The sequence below is a fragment of the Cyprinodon tularosa genome, unplaced genomic scaffold, assembly GCF_016077235.1.
Source record: "Cyprinodon tularosa strain WSP-4 unplaced genomic scaffold, ASM1607723v1 ctg326, whole genome shotgun sequence".
Taxonomy (NCBI): Eukaryota; Metazoa; Chordata; class Actinopteri; order Cyprinodontiformes; family Cyprinodontidae; genus Cyprinodon; species Cyprinodon tularosa.
This window is the reverse complement of record NW_024039037.1, coordinates 238,224-246,812: the sequence shown is the minus strand read 5'-3', so window position 1 is coordinate 246,812 and position 8,589 is coordinate 238,224.

The following is an 8,589-nucleotide window of genomic DNA, read 5'->3' as shown; positions in this document are numbered from 1 at the left end:
GTTGAAAAAGTGCTGAGGAATTTTTGGCTGCATGACTTCCTTGTGTTTTTTTCATTACAATTGATGTGTCTTTAAATTCTTTTTTTTACAAACAAAAAAAAATAATATTCTGTTCTTCAGCAGTTTTATCTCACAAGAGGACTATGTGTGTAAATAATACACACAAGTAAGTTTTTTTAGCATATTAAAATATTTTAGTGTTGTATCATGGTAATGGGATATAGTCTGGACTTTGACTACCCTACTTTCAAAATTTTATTACTGGATGTTTCTTATGAGCCATTCAGTTAAGAGCTTGCTGTTGTCCCTGAGACAATTGTTTTGCTGCATAATTCAAATTACCCTGAGCTTTTAACGTTTCCGATTGATGGTTGGAATTTCTTTTTTTGCTAGAATTTAAAGCTTCATCATTCATAGCAAGCTATCCATGTCTTGAAACAGAAATACAGCCCCATCAAACTATCAGCTTTATGTTGACTGTTACAATTATGTTTTGATTCATTCTTGTTTTTATGATGTGTTAGTTTAACACCAGCTCCTCAAAAATATTTTAAAAATATTTTTTCCTATCAGTTCACAGAATATTTGGATATGATCAATAAGCTCTTGGAGTAATTGGTTGTATAGGCCTGAAACAATTAATCGGATTAATTGTGATTAATGGTTTTTATTAAAATAACCTCCAATCAATTTAGTTATCGATTAATAGTTAACTTGACTATAAAGAAGCTGGAGCATGCCTTCAGCTGACAGAGAAACCCACTTAAAGCAGTAATATAGCAAAATTGAAGAAAAACAGAAAAATATTTTGAATTGAAAGATAAAAAAAAAAATTGTCCATTTATATGCTCTGCTCAGAACTATACAACTGGAAAAGTTTTAGTTTCACCTGGTTGGATTCTGTAAAAAATCTTCTTTAGGGAACCTTTTGTTATCCAATTATGAACCGATTAATCGAAAATATCATAAACTCTGAAGGTTATCTATATTATCAGTGTTTTCTACATTTGTGAATATTGTTTTCACTATCTCCTAAAGCTTAGAATTGATGTTAAAACATATTCTAGTCTGATAAATGTAATAAATTCGCCATATGGTCATCATAAATGCCATGAGTGTCGGGCAAGATCTTTTGGTTATTGTGATCTTTTAGTTAACTTCATACTGTTAGAAAGGTTTTATTTGAGTTCTTGATTCTGTACATCTGTATGACTCAGCACTCTTTAACTGAACTCCTTTTCAACTGGACAAATTTTAACCAACCACGGTTTATTATAGGTAGACTATCTGCTTTGACAAAGGGTTTGTATTATTTGGCTTGGGTAGCTTTTCATTCAGTATATGAATTAAATAATGTATTAACTCACTCAGGTTATATTTTTCTTTTGTCAAAAAGTGTTTTTTGTCTGTGACAGCTAATTGACCAAAGCAAAAACAGAAAAAAAAATCTATTTCAAAGCATAGTAATATGATATGACAACATACAGTACAGTATCACTTAAAGATAAACACATTTAAACTGTTAAATTGTCTCAAATGTCTTTGACTTAATTTTACCTTTTCCTCTATACATTTAGAAAATTACAAATATTTTGCAAGTAATTACGGAAATTAAGTATAACAATGACTCAATTCCATGCTTCCTGTCATATGCAGTGAACACAATGCATCGATGACTGTCAGCTAAAAAAAAAAATACTGAAATGGCCATGGGAGGGCAGCATAAGACCACAAAATCTTCCTTTTAATCTGTAATTAGTAAGCAAATACTGTGGTACTGTTCAGTGAGCTTCAACAGTTTATTGAATATTGAATAGAGTTGTTCATTTCTGTTCACACTTAATCATATCAAACAGTCAGAGATGTTTAAGCATTTAAAGGTTGGATTTTATAGGCTATGAATTAGCATGCAAGTAAGACTTTTACGATGATTTTGGGTTATATGGGGCATTGTAAATAAATGTGGATGGTCAGAACTTCTTATTATCGTATATTGATTCTGAAAATGTTGTGAATGTGTTTTTTTTATGCTTACATGCTTTGAAATACTTAAAAGTCCTTTTCCCTTTTCAACAAGTTAAACATTCACTATTGCACAAATCTGTGTGAGTAACGCTACATTTGTCACTGCTGACAGGATGTTTGGATATGTTTTATACTTACAATCAAATCTCACAGATGTGTCATATTTGTTTCCAAGCCATTCACTCTTCTAAACACTAAAATGTTAGGAAAAAAAAAGATCTATTTTTTTTTAACCAGCATCCTGAAAGCATACAATTAAGATATTTCATATCATTTTTCATCTTTTCATCTTTGCTGTTGGATGTAAATTGAGCTTGTGGCAGAGCGTTGCTGCTGTTCCCAGCAGGACGTCCATCCGTTTTGAGCCGACTCCTTAGCATCAGGAGCAGCTGCGGGGAGGACAGAGGAAGGTCACATCCAAAATGAGACCAACTGTGTTCAGCAACAAAAGAACCTCAGCCCTGTGGTTTCAAGGGCAAGATTTATGCAAAAGTCTCTGTGCATGAGAAATGGAGGACAGTGGAGCTCATTAAGGTGTTAGTCATGCACAATATCTTTCAAATCAAATGCCACAAAGCCTCAGTCTTTTCGCTGTCATTTCAGGGATTGGCACTTCACTACTTAATATGCTACAGCAGACTGACTGCTGTTCAAATACATTCCATACTTCTTGAGTGCTGACTAACTTAAAGGATTTTCTCCCTGATGTGTTAAGTACTCACCCAATCAGAAGAAGTTGCTCCCTGCAAATGACAGCTACAAACTCAAACAATAGTTTAACCTTTGTTTTATGATTTCATATTAACATCTTTTGAAATTAAATCTATTAAAAATGTAAATTAAATACATCTATAAAGTTTTACCGTAAAATATGCTTATAATGTGTTGTCGTGGAGTGATGTTATTACTTGTAATCCAGGAAATGTATAGTTAGTCCCTATTCTTACTGTTTGCAATATGAAAGCCTTTATATTTCATTTATATAATTGAATCTGTTCTGTTCTGTCCTACACTTGTCACTCTATATCTTATGTATATCATCTTATCATGCTTGTTGGCTGAAAGGCCATCCAAGTAAGAAACAAAATAAACATTCTTAAAGCAAGGTAGTAACATTAATCCCTTAAAATGCACTGAAGCTTTTGCAGATCTGTCCTTTTAACTGTTGAAATTTAAACTAAAATGAATTCAAGTTGGGCTAAACATATTCAGGTCTGTGATGAGATCTCCAAAGTTCTAGAAAGCACAGAAGGCTATGTGCAAAACTTACTAAATACATTTTTGAGGGATCAGACTATAAGAAGTACTTAAAGAAACGTTTTTATGTATCTTTAGCAAAGTGGCCATTGTTTGTAAAGGTCACTGTATCTAGAACCAATTTGTTCCTATTTGAAATTGTCTTGCGATTGCAAGACAATCCTGTCTGCAGGATAATTCTTTTAAATTAGTTTGTAATTCCACTGCTGATTTTATTTATATATTTGAATTAAATAAAAAATAAAAAATCTATGAAATGTTATATTTTTCATTGAGTTATATTTCTAAATGAAAAAAAAATATTTTATGAGGCTCTGACATATTTTACAGCTCAATGTTTAAGAGGAGTTATTTTCTCCAAAATGTGGAGAGGATTGCACTTTGCTGGGTACCAGTTTAATGTTAGGAAAATACACTAATAACAATACAACTCATGAGTAACTGGACTTCTACGAGCTACTTTGTGTTTATGCTTCTAAAAATAACTTTTGTTTTTTCTATGAGAAGAACTTTGTAAGAATTATATAACTGGAAGCGAAATATAAATCGTTGTTTAGAGATTGAATTAGGCCTTCCCTTTTGTTTAAGTAATAATAATAACAGTCAGGGAATAAATAGATTTGTTTTTTGAAAATTTCCCGATATATTGTCGATAATGGGGTAAACAATTAGTTTTTTTTTAAATAAAACCCTGTTTCCCCCATTTTAATAATCCATCGATAAATTTTCTGTCATGCTTACCCCTTCGGGGGTCACGAGAGGTGCCTATCTCCAGCTGTCAATGGGCGAGAGGCGGGGTACACCCTGGACAGGTCGCCAGTCTATTGCAGGGCAACACAAGACAAACAAGACAAACAACCATTCACGCACACACTCGCACCTAAGGAAAATTTAGAGAAGCCAATTAACCTAACAGTAATTTTTTTCTGACTTTGGGAGGAGGCTGGAGTACCTGGAGAGAACCCATGCATGCTCAGGGAAAACATGCAAACTCCATACAGAAAGACCCCGGGCCGGGAATTGAACCTGGAACCTTCTTGACGCAATGCAGCAGTGCTAGCCAATTCTGAAGTAATTCCTAATATTTTTTTTATTTAAAGGTAAAACCAATCTAAAAATATGCAGACTGTCTTAACTCTATACAGTCTTTTTTCATTTTCTTTTTATTCATCTAATATTTTTCATGGTTATTTGTGGCTTTTGTTGTTACAAAAAAATAAAATATAGCTGTAACAGCTAGTGTGTAGAATATTTGTGTTGGGATCCTCAGGCTTGCCCACCTGAGGGCGCCAAGGATCCTCTTCTGCTCTTTGTCTTTTTCTCTTAGGGCTGGAGTTACTGTTAGGTTCTGCAGATTACCCTCTGCCTCCAGCAGAGTGCGCCGTGGGTCCTCCTGAGCTGAGCCTCTCACACACCTGTGGCTGATCTATTCATCAGGAGGACCACAGTATTTAAGCTGCCTTCAGACCTTGATTCCACGCCGCAGTGTTGATCTTAGTTGGTTAGCTTCCTGAGCCTTCTGTTATAGATTAAGTCTTGGTTGTCTCTAGGTTGAGATCAGATTCTAATCTCTCCCTTATCTGTGCCTCACAGGAATCCTGTCTCTTCGTGAAGCTCTGGATGAGCTTAGCCTCCTGTTTCCTCGTGAAGCTCTGGATGAGCTTAACCACCTGTCTCCTCGTGAAGCTCAGGAAGAGCACCCTCACTGGAACCCTGTCTCTGGTCTGCAGCTCTGGGGAAGCTGCATCACAGGAAACCAGTCTCAAGCCTGAAGCTCTTGGAAAGTCTAACCTGCTAATCTGCCCTGGTGAGCCAACCCGAAGATTCCTACGTGGATGAAACCTGACGACTTCTTTGTGGAGTTTCCCTAGAGGTTTCCATGTGGATTTTCACCTGTTGTTCTCTGCAGTGAGCTGGAAGCTCAGATCTAGGCAGCCATGCTAAGCATTGAGCTAGATGCTTAGCTTTCATGAACTCTGCTAACATTCAGTCTCCAGTCACAGTACTGTCTCCAGTGAACCTGCTCCCCTGCCTGAACCAGTTCCCGTTTCATATCCATGTTTGTTCCACAATAAACTCTTTTGGACTTTTAACCCAGTTTCCTGTGTATTTGTTCTGCATCTTGGGCTTAACTATAGTAACCCACCATGACAATTTGACTATAATGATCACACTTTTGGATCATTGTTACACTGAAATGCCTGGGAATATATTGAACCAAAGAGTAATTAAAGATTTTAATAATGAACAATAATGTACTATGAGTTTCAGTTTATATTTGACGGTAGAGCTTACATTTTATTTCAGGTTCAGTGCTTAATAGACATGATATACAGTGATAATTCTGTCAAAAGGGGTTCTCTATAAAACATGAGTTTACATGAAAACTAAAAATACACCTCAAAACCATGACAAAACTCAGTGTTCTTGAATTTTAAGGCTTGTGCTAGAAGAGATTCTTATCATAGCATTTGACCTTTTATTCATGGCTTGAAGTTGGATCAAATATACAGAATTTATTTATTTTTAATTCAGAATTCTGTTTTCTTTTCTACAAACCAACAGTCTAGTTGTAGCACAGAAAGAGCTGCACTAGCAGAGCTTGTAAAGTCTCATTTCATTTATGCCATCTGTCACGCCTCTTGCTCCCACTGGCAAAAATGTGATTAACATGCCTCTTTTGGAAATTTAGACCCCACTGGACCAAGGGAGGCTGTTAAAAAAATGAAAACAATTAGTTTGTTTTAATGTGTCTAAATAGGTAGAAAATGCAGCTTCAGAACAAGAGTTTGTGTTTACACATGCATGTATGTCCAAAATACTCCAAGGATTTTGAGCACACATCAGAGGCACATTTTTTTCAATTTTTTCATTGTGATCACACTTATAAGAGCATAATTTAGACAATATGTAAACTTCTAAGAGAGAAGGGTGGGATTGTGGGTCAAGTTTGGTCACTATTTTTTTTTTTCTTTGTTAGTTCCTTGGCAAGGCGGAACAGCTAGTGATTGGCTGTTTGGATTACATCAGTGGGACACTTGAGGACACCATGAGGCAGCTTTCAACAAACAGCTTTGTTCCTCAGACTTGCACAACAAGCACCAAACTAAGTGACTGAGAAATTACTTCCATGCGACACCCAAAACTTTCAGCAACCACATGTTTTCCTCCCTCAGCTTGTTGCTATCATCCTTGTTTTATGGTACATCCGTGAACATACTGATTCTCACTTTATCTTGGTTATGACTGTCAGCATGTCATTTAGCAAACATTAAGCATATCCTCTAAAATATGATTTTTCACAGCATATGTTATGTGACAATATAATTCACACAGCCATATGGTGGAATTGAATCAATATATAAAAAATGATGAGAGCAGGCAACATTAACTACAACATTCTTCTTATTGGAGGCAAAGTAGATAAAGGTCAGTTGCAGAAGTTCAGACTGTTTAATTCATCTTCTCATTTTTAAAGGGCACATATCATAATTTGACATCTTTTCCTTTTCAGGTTTGTTGAGGTATGTAGCTCATAAAGGTTGAGTTGATTTCCAATCATGGATTCAAGTTAAAAGCATAAAAAAGCCCCAGTTCTCTACATAGTGCTGATTAAACTGCCATATAGTAATAATGTAACATTTGGAATGCGATACACAGGCATTAATACATAACACCACCATTCAACACAAAAATAAGTAGGAGCAACATCACTTACTCAAAACTGACTTGCAAAGCATCAAGAAAAATTGAGGTTTAACCAGCAAAGAGAAGCAGCTTTTGAAAAATGTTGTCTAACAGCAGTATCTTGTAGACCTATTAAGCCAGCACCCTACAGATGTATTAAAAAATTTCAGCATTGAGGTCTGTCTTCTCTATTGGTAGCAGTTTAAAAATGGCCCAGTTTAGGTTCCTTTAATGATCAGTCCTAGGTCAAATATGAACTAAGTTTTCCTGGCTGGCCTTAACACAAAAAGGTTGGGTTAGGTTTGAACCAGTATGCTGGGTTTAATAATAAACCCAGTAATGAGTAAAAGCAGCCAGTGCCAAAACTCGATGTTTCCAGAGATGGGCAGAAAGAGGAAAAAAGCAAGAGGAAAGATACAAGGTCTGCTAAGTTAATAAAGTTTACCTTACCTTAGTCTGCTCTTTTTTTTAGGGACAGTATAATTAGACTGTCTCTAAATTTTATCCCATTAGGCAAGCATCACACAACATGGACCAACTGTAAATTTCCCAACCTGTCACGCAGCCCGCTCTCAAATTTTTTTGTGGCAAGGAACCTTGGAATAGGGAAAAAAAACTTGCACCATTAATACATAGTTCTTTGTGGTTTTCCCTTTGTAATGCTGGGTCAGTTTAGTATAGAACTCCTAAGTAATTTCCTCTGGGCAATCTAAACTGTTTAATGAGCAATGCAGCCACAAAACAGGCTTATAGTGAAAGCAAACCAGACTTGTCTTATCTTGCACCAGAACTGATAGACTCCTGGATAAGCGTTGAAGCTTCTTCAGACAAAAAGTGAGCGACAGTCCAGTTGTCTTCCAGTTTGAGCCTGTTTAGTATCTGCCATGACCTGGAAGACTAAGAATTTATCATCAGTGCAAGCAAAGAAGCATAAGTTGTGAAATCATGCTCATATCTGACTTCTTCGACTGGCGATGTCTTACAACAATGCCAAAGCAGCCATCCTTTGACAGTTACATGTAACTTCAGACAGCATTTATCGATTGCTCCAGCTGAGAGGGATACGATCTCACTGCATGAAAAGTGAGATTTTCGTCCCCGTAAACCCCCGTAAACTCCCGCAGATCTGCCTGATTTTCGTCAGTTTCCGACAATTTGCAACCCGTGCTTGTCCGCGTTTGTCGTGCCACAAATTGTCGAAAACGTACCATGACGTATGTGGAGAGCGATCAGCTGTACTAATGGCCCTAATTAGCATATGAATGCAGCAAACCCGCGCGGCTGGCCAGGTCTGGCTTGAATAACCTTCTCAGTATTGGCTGAAACCACTATTCTCAAACAAGTAAAATCGCTCTGTATTGGACGGAACCACTTCTTTTTAAACAAGTAAAGTCGCTCGTGATTGGTTGGCATATATATATATTTACATATAAATTTACATATATATATTTATTCATATATATATATATATATATATATATTTATTCATTCATATATTTATTCATTCATATATCTATTCATTCATATGGTGTGTATTTATGTTATCCTACACTACTACACAATTATTATGCTACCATCAAGGACATGAATCCACGAAATGAAGATTTGCCAGGAAGCTGT